Here is a 12,220-nt window from a genome sequence, read left to right on the forward strand (position 1 = left end):
GAAAATATGTACACGGTGGTTCAGGAGATACAATAGTCTGCTAATGAACAAGAAAAGGCAGAATGGGAAAAGGAAGGGGGGTTAGATGGTGAGAGATATTGGAGGTCCAAAGATATGTCGAAATGGAAATTGCCTCATGCCTATTTAATGCCCTTTTTGACTATGGCTCATGGGCCTGCTCATGTTAGTGCTAAAAAAAAACATCTCCCAACTAGAACAGGTTTGGGACAATCCAGACATTCGTAAAACAGCTGAGTATCTAGTAAAGTATTGTATGGTATGTTTAAAACACAATCCCGGGAAGGGAGTATCGAAACCCACGGGTGGCTTGTCTCCAGCTCAGGACCCTTTTGAAGCACTTAAATTGTTGCAATGTTCCAACTGGATATAAACCATCTGAAGTACGCTTCAGTGGTAGTTTGTTCATTTAGTAGGTGGTTGGAGGCCAATCCAACCAAAGATAATACTTCCTTGACAACGGCTAAAATTTGTTGAAAGAATTCTTCCCTCGATTTGGAATTGGTGGGTCCTATGGAGTGCTAATTGCCCCCATTTCACTGATCAGATATCAGAATATCTAATGACAAGTTTAGGGGTAAACAGGAGTTTCAGGCTGCCAATTACCCTCAGGCAGCAGAACTTTTAGAACGTGCCAATGCCATGTTGAGGCTTAAACTTGCTAAAATACAGACAATGGGCCCTAAATGGCCAGATGCTTTGCCCCTAGCCCTGTTATCGGTTTGTTCAATCCCACATAGTAAGATTGGTCTTTCACCTTATGAGATCGTATTCTGGAGACCTATGAATGTGTGAGGACCCCAAGACCAAATGTAATACAAGAAAAACAGTACCCCATCCTTTGTGTTTATTTACAAAAGTAACTGAAAATTTGTCTCTAATTCATCAACAGGTACAAGAAGCCAGACCTAATAATTGCGAGGGTCTAGCACATTGTCTCCAGCCTGGGGACTTTGTGCTCACAAAGAACTTTAAACGCTCCAAGAATTTGAAACCTCGCTGGAAGGGCCCTGAGCAGGTCCTGCTTGCAACTCGAACCACTGTCCGCGTCACCAATAGGAAGAACTGGATCCAAGCCTCTCACTGCAAGAGGATACCAGCAACTGTTCTCCAACCAGAAGGCAGAAACGATCTGAAAGACATATTGCAAACTCAGAAAAAGGTTGCTCCTGTGAACGAAGAAACTGTTTTCCGACCAAACTACGCCTGCGGTAACAAGGTACAATCTACGACCAAAGAAGGGATGGAGCAGATGGAGATACCGGAGGACTTGCTCCCAATTAGTGGGATGGTTTGGCTGTGGCACGGTGGGATCGCAGAGTCAGCTGAACTATGTTCAGTGCGGATTGTGATACGTGCTCAGTGATACCTGGGTCTCCTTTCCGACCTGTGGCTGTACTAAGTACCATGAAGGAAAATGCAGAAATTGGGACCCAAGTTGTGACTCTGTGCATGGTGACTCTGATCATATTGTTGATAATATTGGCAGCAGTCTTATGGACAGTGGAGGAAGTAATTCCAGCACAGATCTTACTATCTGCTATAGCTACTCCTGTCCCCACGGAACATTATTACTTCATTCTTCCCTATCATAAAAAGGAAGCATCAATTGTCATATCACAATAATACTTTCATACAAATGTTGCATCATACTCATAATGTATCAAATACTACCAACTGGTGGGTATGTGGAATGTTGCCAACCCATCAGAACATTGGAGGTACGCCCCTCATTCCCTTGCCATTTTCACATAATCGCACCTGTACAGCCTGGTTTGGACTTTTGTGGGCCTCTGAAATCAATAATATTACTACAGCTGATGTAGGGGTACTTGATGCGCAATTGAATAAGGTGTGCTACCCCGATGACGATGGCCTCCCACAGGCCAAGGGAACTATATGGGAAATGGAGGAATACAGCAAAGGAAATTCCACCACAAAGTAAGTCTTCCCCAACACTCGAACAACCAAGGGTTATCGCTGTTAAAAGCGCTCGAGCAAGTCTCTGTGTAAGCAGCATTGGTAGTATTCCTGTCGGAAAAAGTGACTGCTACAGTATTGAATATCACTGGAACAAACAATAACAGTTTTCTATCATCATATATCACTTCATTTGTGGAAACAAAGGCTACAATCATTTTCCAATCGGATGGTCTGGAATATGCTATGTGTCCTTCTTGCTTCCTCCTGTGTTTTAGCACCTGCATCTTATCACAAAGATTGAAAACTGTTTAATGACAATTCCTTGAAACGTTTCAAAAGAACTATAAATGGTGATGAAGTGGATCAAACTGACACTTATTACAGCAGTATGTTAATTTTAATTTGGGACTCTTCTTTTGTTGGTCCAGCCTTAAATAGCAGAAAAGTCAGACCCTTGACCAGAGTGCTAGAGGAAGTGACTAATCAAACAGTAATGGCGCTTGGAAATATCACAGAAAAGCTCCAAATTACCAGGATTGTAGCTTTACAAAACCGGATGGTTCTAGATGCGATACTGGCTGATCGTGGTGGAGCATGTCTCATCATCGGAAGTAGCGTTTAAGTGTTCATTCCTGACAACTCTCCTTCTGTTTATGATGCTATTTCCAAACTACATAAAATTGGTGCAGAAATACATCAGGAAAAAGGACCATGGACTTGGTCAGACTGGTTTTGGGGTATGTTTTCTACTTAGGGTAGGAAAATATTGATGGCGATAGCGATTATAGGAGCCATCTTTCTCACTTGCTGTTGCTGCATTCAGTGTGCCCCTGTGATATTTACAGTTTGTATAGCTACTTATAACAGTATCAAGCCTCCCTTAATTAATGTTCATGAATCAAACAGAAATGATGATGCAACTTGAAATAGATGAACTCATGAGGATTGATATACAAGATTAATATATGTATTTTAAAATGGATTAGCAAAGGCTAAAAAGGAAGGACTGTTGAAATATGAAATCCGATCCTTCCTGTTTTTGAGTTGAGCTATGATCATCAATTTTAGGCCTGCCCTTCTTTCTAGCCCTGGTTCTGTCCTTGGCACCTCACCTGCACAAACATTTGTAAAGAATCTAGATTGGGGTATTGCAGGATGGGTATACATGCAAAGTCAGCACAAAAGAACAGCTGGCGTCTGATCGGAGTTTCCAGACAATTGTTCAGTCCTGAATAAAGTTTACACAGATAACATATCTTGTTGTGCAGCCTCAAGACGCGAAGATTGCTCAAAACACCAAGGCTGTCGATTCTCACCATTACCTCATTTGTGTGTTTTTCTCAAAGCTCCATTTACCATGGGGCGTCCCTTGTTTGTGATTGTGATTGTTAGACCTGGCATCATTGGCGTGAGTCTCCCTTCCATTTTTGATGGATTGCCTCTTCTATTTAGATATGTTTTTGCTGGTTTTATGCTTTGGGCACTGTGACACTGCTAATCAGTGCAAGTGCTCCCTATGTTAAATTAATGTACTGATTGGTTATTCCATGATTGGGTTATTTGATTTATCTGTCAGCCCCTAGTACAGTGCATCATGTGTGCCCAGGGCTTGTAAATCAAATGCTGCTGGTGAACTTGCAGCACTGGTTGTGCCACCCTCAGTAGCAGCTTGTAAAGTGTGTCTCGGGCCTGCCATTGCAAGGCCTATGTGCAGTCTAGCACTGCCATGTCGACTTGGCCAAGTGCACCCACTTGCCAGTCCCTAACTCTTCCCTTTGCTTCATATTAGACACCCCTATGGTAGGCCCAAGGTCAGGGTGCATTGTAAGTATAAGGTAGGACATGCTCTGATGTGGGTAGCATGTTCTAATAGGGAATTACAGACATTTTCGTTTTTCACTATTGAAGGCTACCTGTTCTCCATAGACCAGAATGGGCAATTAGATTATTACATTCTTATAATCCTAACTGACTCAGGGAACATGATAGAAATTCGAATTTAGTATGCCTGAACTCAGAATAATAAAATACATATTTTAGTAAAGTTGGTTTTAATATTCTGTGTTTGAAAATACCACTTTTAAAAAGTAGGTATTTTCTTGCCTAACTATCCAGGCCTGCCTCTGCTGGGTTGTGTATTCCTTGTCCGAGTTTGTGAGTGACAGGGCTGGGGGATTTCAGGAGACAGGCTGGGGAAGCCCAGTGGTAAATAGAGAGGTCTGCATCTAGATGGGAGGGAGGAATTGCACCTGGGACCTGAATAGGTCTGGGCCTTCCCTCTACAATGCTAGCTCCACCCCTATGGCTTGTCTGATGTCTCTGCCCTGCCTTGCGAAAGGAGAAGAGGAATCATGTCAACAGAGGGCTCCAGAGCTGAATCTTCCCTCCCCTGTGCTGGCTCCACCTCCTGTGGGGCGGTGGATGTCGCTGCGCTGCACAGTGAAAGGAAGAAGAGAGTCATGTAAACAAAGTGCCCAGGAACTGGTTTGGACTAGGCAGAGGCATCTCTGCCTTCAGAGAACAAAGGATCTTGGGGTATAAATATTGGGACCCTGATCCCAAGTAATTAGATCACTTCTGGAACAAGAAACCTTTCTGCCAAGGAGTAGAACCAAGGAAGCTGCAGGAGTTTGGACTTCCCCTCTGCCAGTGTGCTGTTTGCTGGGTTGGCCTGCAGTGGTTGCTTCATTGCCAAGGGAAAGGAGAAGGAACTTTGTAAGGACTTTCATCTACAGAATATTCTCCAAGGGCTTGAACTGTGCTTGCCTCCTGCTGAAGTCTCAGGGACAAAAGACTTCACCTCCAGCTCCTTCCTGAATTTCCGTGCTGGGAATTCTGACTCCAGCCACTTGTGAGCCGCTGGGAGCTGGAAGCGCGACACATCGAGAAGCGTGTAACTGCCGCAGCTGAAATCATCGCAACGCCGGAGAAGCGCGTCTTCGCCGCATCTCCCTAGAAGCGTGTGTCCATCGAAGCTGCCTGCTGTCGCATCACCGGAGAAGCGTGACGCCATCGAGAGAGTCGCCATTGCATCACCAAAGAAGCGTGTCGCAGGGCCTGTTGCGGCTCCAAAGTACAGAGTTGTCGCAAGGCTGCCAGGGCGTCATCGCATCGCCGCATCAAGGGTGCCATCTTCTCGCATCGCATCAAGGTGCCATCTTGCGCACCGCAACAGGCCTGCAGGCTGAGAATCTACGCATCATCCCCGTACCGGTAAGGCTCACGACGAGTCCCCTATTCTGCTCAAGCATTGAGGCAGGACGCAACCGTTCCCCCGGGTCACGGAACCGACGGGTCTCCCCTTTTGCGAGCCTTTTGTTCACTTTGCGTTACGCATCCAGGTACCTTGTTGAGAACTTTGTCGCATTTACCAACAACTTGAACTAAGAGACTTTAATCATCTTTTAAGCAATCTTAAGTGTAGTATTGTGGATTTTTGTCATTTGTGGTCTTGTGTTTAAGTCTATATAAAGAATACTTATTTTTATAAAATCAGTGTTGTGTCCATCTGTAGTGTTATTACTGTATTACTGTGTATATTCACAAATGCTTAACACACTGCCTCTGAGATAAGCCTGTCTGCTCGTGCCAAGCTACCAAGGGGGTGAGCAGGGATTATTAAGGAGTGTAATCCCCTTATCCTGACTTAGATGTAAGGGTCCCTATTTGGACAAAGGGGAATACCATTGCCAACTAGAGACCCCCAGATCTAACAGTGATCCTTTTCTATAAATGCCAATGTAATCATTGCTAGGTGTGTTTCATCCTTCAGTATCTCTTGGTGCTTGTTGGACAAGGCCCCCGCTCATGAGTGATAATAAATGATCTGATTTTTACTTCACTCCAGTGTCGATTCTCCTTACTTGTTTGAACCCGGGGACTAAGGGGGACCCTGCACCAGTGTGTCAGCTAAAAGACACACTTCCACATTCGTTCACTGTCTGCTGCGTTCCTCCCTATGTAGCGTCCCGCTTTCAGTAAGTCCCCATCGTGCAGTACAAGTTGGATGTTAAAGTAATTCCATGTGAGAGAGAAATGTTTGAGCTGACTGCTTATCATGATTGTCAGTCAAGTATGAAAAGGAGTTGGGGTGTGCGATGGAGGAAGAAGAATGATTGACAAGAGACTGATGTGGGAGAAGGAATAACTAAATGTGATTAGTTGGCAATAATTGAGGAAAATGTGTTTTACAACTTTTAAAGCTGGTAGGGTGATAGAATGGTACCTCAGAATGTATAGCCATACACAGAAATTAAGGATGAGTTGAACGTAGATAATGTTTTGTACAATAAGTTTCAACTGCGTACAACGTTGCGCATAAAGATAGCGGATTAAGTACATGAAGAACATTTGGGTCAACCTCTACCCAAGTGCAGAAGTTCTTCAGAATTCCAGTGACCGTCTATGAAGTTAGTGCAACCAGTGATAGGCAACTTAACTGCTGTGGCACCTATACAGAAAGCAGTGCTTCCTTAAAGGCCACAGTGTTAAATGGCGGTAGATTTCAGTGGACCTTTCATTAGTTTACAATTTTATTAACGTTTGCAGCAGTGTTAATGGTGAATTATTATAGCAAGTGGCACCTATACAGGAAGCAGTGCTTCCTTATAGGCCACAGCGTTAACTGGTGGTAGATTTCATTGGACCTTTCATTAGTTTACAATTTTATTAATGTCTGAAGTGGTAATGGTGAACAAGTATAGCAAGTGGATAAAAATGAAGGTTTGTTGCTGAATCCCACCCTCCCTAAGGCTTTAAAAAATATATGTGTATCTGTGTAGGAAGGTTTCCCAGATGAAACTGCATCTGATAGTGACGTCCAATTTATTTCTAAAGATATACAAAATGTTTTAGCAAGTTTTGTTTCAAACATTATTAGAGTTTTACATCATCCCCAACTCAAGCGACTTCTAGAAAGAAAAATTGTAAGTATCTTGTACATTGGACGCGGAAGAACGGTTTCAAGATTGAGCAAGTAGTTTGGTGTGAGCTGTGGGAGCTTAAGACACATCGCATTCTACCACTGGAGTTTCACTGTTTCAAGTACTCAGAAGGAAACAAGAACGTTCAGAAACATGCCCAGGATAGATGAGGAAGTGCTTAGACGGGTAGCTAGAAATTAGCGCTAAAGTGATTCTAAATTCAGAAGTGCAGTCAGTGTGCATAGGGCAAGTCGGGAAGCTGTGAGAATACACTGCAGGGATTAGTGGAAATTTGAGAGATTGGTAAAAGTCGTATGAATATGGTTTGGGTCTACGGCAGTAGTGTAGATGGTGGGGAACAGTCAAAGGTTGTTCCGAAGGCAGAGATGTAGTTCTAAGGTTTGCAAAGTGCGTGTAAGGTACTGTTAAGCTGCTTTAGGAGCTTTGCATTTTGTTTTTTCTAGTAGTTCACTTTTTTGGATACATGTTTTGACTAGAAGAGTGTGGTTTGCTTTGTGTAAGTATGTTTTTTGTGTTTACGTTTGTGTGTTCTGTTTTGTGGAAGGGGGAGATGCCATTACGTGCCATGTCTAACAGTCGGTTACTTATGCTGCAGGCTGTGTAGTTGTTTATAGAATGTTAGACTGTGCAGGATTCAAGGCTGGTGGTGGGTTGTTATTCCTGTAACCAATGACCTTGAAGCTAGTGTATGTAGTCAATTCGTCCTTACGCTTCTGAAACAGCCATGCTGTGTTCTCTGTAAACTTTGAACTGCAACTGTTGGAATCTAGCATTTGAGGATACTGTTTTAACGAGCATACCCATCTTCCCTTTCCTTCCCTACCACTAAATTCTAACTCGCAGGTCCTATGCCATTCCATTTTAATCTTCTACACTACTTTTACCATGTACAACTGGAATGCTCTAAATGGCATATTGATATGTTTACTACCATGTGCCAAACCCATTATACTCTACACAAGCACCTCAGGCTCAACTAATTTGTCTGGAAAGGTACTCTAGGTGTCTTCAAGTGTCCATCCAAAGTATTTGACATTTCAAGAAGTTTAAATTTGTAACTTTAAACACTCCCCAGACACCTTGAAGCTTTAGAAACTTCCCATACTGACAAAGACTGACCAGCAATATACCACCTTAAAGTTTTGACATTCCCATATCACAGGAGCGTGAACCCAGAGTGGCACTTGTTTCACAAATTGTGCAATTCTCAAACTTACTGTATGGATCAACTTCAGAAGTTTTCATAATTATACTCATATCAAAAAAGAGAGGGAGTCGTTAGCAGTTAACTCAAGCAGCAATTAGTCTAATGCCCTATTGCCATAATTCCATTGTCATAGCTTATCAGGATCTTGTAGCCTCCTTCGTTCAATCTAACACATCCTGAAGTTTCAAAACTTCCTGCTTTACTTTGCTATGGGTATTGCTTACTTTTTAGCCAGTGGCCGCAGGTGCAGCCTACCGGCACCCAGGACCCAGGATGTATTTCTTATTCATTAGAGTTTGAGAGAGAAAAAAAAGCAAACAAAGGAGAAAGAATGAGGAATAAAATATTGGCAAACCAATGAAAATTGGATAAAGCAAGGATGAAATAAAACCTGCAGGTGTGAAAGATAAAGGGGCGGGGAGTGTATGCTGGCGGGTAAAAGAAGCATGATGGAATCAAGACCAGATAGCCTTGAATTTGCCAACCCCAACTTTTAATACCACTAGCATGGGCTTCTGAGTAAAACTCTGGGCACAGATACGCATTATTTTAGATTGTCCAGTTTCTTATATACATTTAATTAGTGCACATTCAACAAATCTGACTCGCTTAAAGTATGGCAAGCAATTACTGAACTCATTATTGCACCCTGTGTAGCCATTGCACATTGTCAGTCAGAACTATGTAGTTATAGTTACGACGGAGTTTCCATGGGAAAGGCATTTTTTTGCTAATAGCTTTGGCATCTTTTAATGAATCAGCACAAAACTTTCCCCAAAGAAATTTGATTAGCTTTGGCCACTTAATGGAAAGTTTGTCAAGCAGGCACCAAGGGGGGGGGGGGCGATTTACCATGTTAATTTCTATAGGAAACTTTGGCCCAGATGTAGGTAAGTAACATTTACCGATTCTTCATTACCGAAAATTACCGAATTTTACCGATTCGGTAATGAAGAATCGGTAAATGTGAGGGGTGGGTATGTAGGGAATCCAGATGTTCCCTTTTACCGAATCGGTAAAAGGCGGTATTTACCGATTCTGTAAATACCGTATCGGTAAAGCCTATTGATTCCTATGGGCTTCAAAGCCCATAGGAATCAATAGGCTTTACCGATTCGGTATTTACCGAATCGGCAAATACCGAATTTCACAAGGGTGCAGGGGGTGTCACTTTGACACCCCCTGGCACCCCCTAAACAGGATTGGGTGCCATGTGGCAGGCATACAAGCCCTAGGGGCAGGTCTGCCTGCCACATGGCATAGGTGTGCATGCACACATGTGCATGCACACCGGAATCAGTATTTTACCATGAAGTTGGATTTCATGGTAAAATACCGATTCGTTAAGGCTTTTGGGACTCAGAAGAGTCCCACCTACATATGGAATTTACAGATTCGGTAAAATTACCGATTCGGTATTTTACCGAATCGGTAATTTTACCGATTCTGTAAATGTAGATTTACCTACATGTGGCCTTGGATTTAGGCCCCTACATACCGATAGGCCATTTCCCGGTCGGTAAATGGCCTGAAACGGCCACCTACATCGGGCCCTTTGTTCTCCAATACAAAACAAAATGTCTAAACAGAATTACACCAAATTTGGCAGAAAAATCTAAACTTTACTCAGAAAGCATGCTTGTTGTGATTTGCTATAAATCTATTCAGCAGCTGTTTTCAAGAAATTAGCATTTACGGAGGGGGATCGGGTTGGGCATGAAGGAGGTATCCCTTATACAATGATAGGTATATCTGGCCAGTTGGTCCCATGGGAGTCTCGAAGGATTCACACGGTCCCAAAAATAAGTCATTCTGGTTGGCTGAGGGAGCTTTTTCTCCGGTAAGTCGTTTCCGCACTTATGGCTGTACTGCAGCACTGAATGATGTGATTTGCTGGCAGCAACACTGAAGGAAATGCTTCAACTCCCCAAGTCCTGAAAAAAATGTTTTAGTTAAATGGGGGTGGGCACACTGACTCTACTGCAAGGGAATGTGTGGGAGATTCCGAAGTCCCACATTTAAATAAAATTTACAAAAATGAAAATAAAGAAAAAAAAGTCTGGTTTATAGACCAGACAATGAGGCCAACTGCCATTGTGCAGGCTATGCAGAGTGGGTTTGGTACAGGGCCAACCCAACATGAGCCCACAGTTGACATGAGGCCAGGCCCAAGCATTACTTAAAATGAATCTCTTGTGCTTAACAGTTATTCTTAGGTGGTATGCACACAAAAAAATTATTTTAACATACTCCTGTATAAAGCAGAGGTTTACATAATAAAACACTTAAGTACGCCGTTTACTAAAGTTCAGACAATGAAATCGATGAAGACGCTATATAGTCTGGCATCATGCGTAACTTGTATATAAGCACTAACAACAGTCAATATAATCAACCCCGCGGCCAAGAGTAGTTCTGAAATCTGTTTCACAACTGACAATAAAGGACTTCCTCATAAAACTTTACAATATGAGTCATCGGCTGTCTCAAAAAATTCACGTGTGCTCAAAGCACATTTAGCCTAACCCGAGCCTTAAGAACACAGAAACCAGTGCCAGCTGGTGATGTGCCCATTTACACTTGAAAGAGAAAAGTTGCTTTCCACAAAGAACAAATGCAAAGATGACAACCGGGCAGACTAAAGTGAGTACCGGGGGTTTGTAAATTGTTCTCTTCTTCCATGGAAAAGTAACAAAAATGCGTGCATTTATGAATTGCTTCGCTGTGTGCTTCTCAAAAAGCATGCACCTTACAATCCGGAGTGCAGCCGTTCGCTCAGTCACACATGCCAACATTTTGCAATTTCCAACGGAACAGGGTGGGGTTATACACAAATATTTTTATTAGCTCGCTGTGGGATACTTTACATTGGTACTCCCACAGAACTTAACTTTTGCTAAGTAGAAAAGGTATATTTACCAATCAGAAATACTGACTCATTTAAACAAGACTAATTGGAAACGGGAGGTGCGCTAGGAGAAGATCATGTTTGTAGTGCGTAATACAGTTTAAAAAGTAAGATTCATTAAAAATTGTTTTGTCAAGTGAGCCCACCAAAACCGAACTTTTACCAATATTTATCAGAGGAATATGGTTCAATGTACACTGAATTTCACAGTAAATATGTCACTACCTTAGGAGACGATGGAATGGGACGTGCGGTGGCAACATGTTAAAGTGGGCTGCATCGTCGCAACACACCGACTGTAGGATGGTGATGAGACACTATGGTGACCAGTGGACAAGTTGACAGGAGAGGGGCTGAGCGGTGGTTGGCAAGAGCTATGGGCCAGGTGGTGGTGTTCTACCCCTTAAGTATGTATGCTGATGATCAGGGTAGGTTGGAAGGTGATCTTTACCTCATTTGGATAAGGTGCCTGCCTGAAGCTATTTTAAGTAAGGCGTGCCGTGGGCTGATCATGAAATAAGCATATTCGCGTCTAGACTCTGAATCTGACGGCTTATCTAGCCATGGAGTGGACAGAGACCTGGCCTGGCTCTGAGGCAGGATGAACGCAGGTTTGTACTTTAGTGTAGAGGAAGTCCTGCCTGAGTACAGCACTGGCCCTCCCTGACATTGTGATCAACAGTTTGCCGGGATGACAAGCAGTGGACAGAGCAAGTGGCAAACAGAGTTGTCGTACCCTAGGAAGAACATGGTGATAGCAACATCTTGGGTATATATGGTATAAAGTATGGACAGTGGGCATGCGGAGGGTACTCACACTTAAGCCCCGCAGGCTCTGCTCCGCTACTCTCACCGGAAACCACCGCCTCCTCTCTCTTGCGTGCGCCTAACTTAGCTCTGGGAGCTAGCGGACAGCCACCTCTGCTGCACCAGTACCACCTGCTCAACTGAGCCCTAAACCTGTCTTCCGAATGGGCAGCCTGAACGCGGAAGTGCAGGAGCAGTATCACAAGACTGACGGCATAACCGCCCAATAAAAGTTAGCGAAGCTCTAGCTTCCTGTCCAATCGTGACGGTCCTAGGGGTGGAGCTAAAGCAGACTTTACTGGGAGCTTGTGGATGCTGTTATTAAACGGATACTTCAGCCTTCAGCTTCTACGGAGGCGGCCCGCAGCATTTTGAACATTGGCAATGCCGCGGCTAGGATTGTACAGAGCCCTG

At 43.4% G+C, this 12,220-nt stretch overlaps 1 protein-coding gene across 2 annotated transcripts in view; it reads right to left on the reverse strand.

Annotated features, from left to right (window-relative positions):
- GPD2 (glycerol-3-phosphate dehydrogenase 2) overlaps positions 1-11,987 on the reverse strand; it is a 1,314,993-nt gene extending 1,303,006 nt beyond the window's left edge. For both annotated transcript variants that reach the window (XM_086956671.1, XM_086956673.1), the window contains exon 1: positions 11,817-11,987. The gene's annotated coding sequence lies outside the window, so the exon portion shown is untranslated. The remainder of the gene's footprint in view (positions 1-11,816) is intronic.
- Between the last annotated feature and the right edge of the window lie 233 nt (positions 11,988-12,220).

Source organism: Lissotriton vulgaris, chromosome 2_1, assembly GCF_964263255.1.
Source record: "Lissotriton vulgaris chromosome 2_1, aLisVul1.2, whole genome shotgun sequence".
Taxonomy (NCBI): domain Eukaryota; kingdom Metazoa; phylum Chordata; class Amphibia; order Caudata; family Salamandridae; genus Lissotriton; species Lissotriton vulgaris.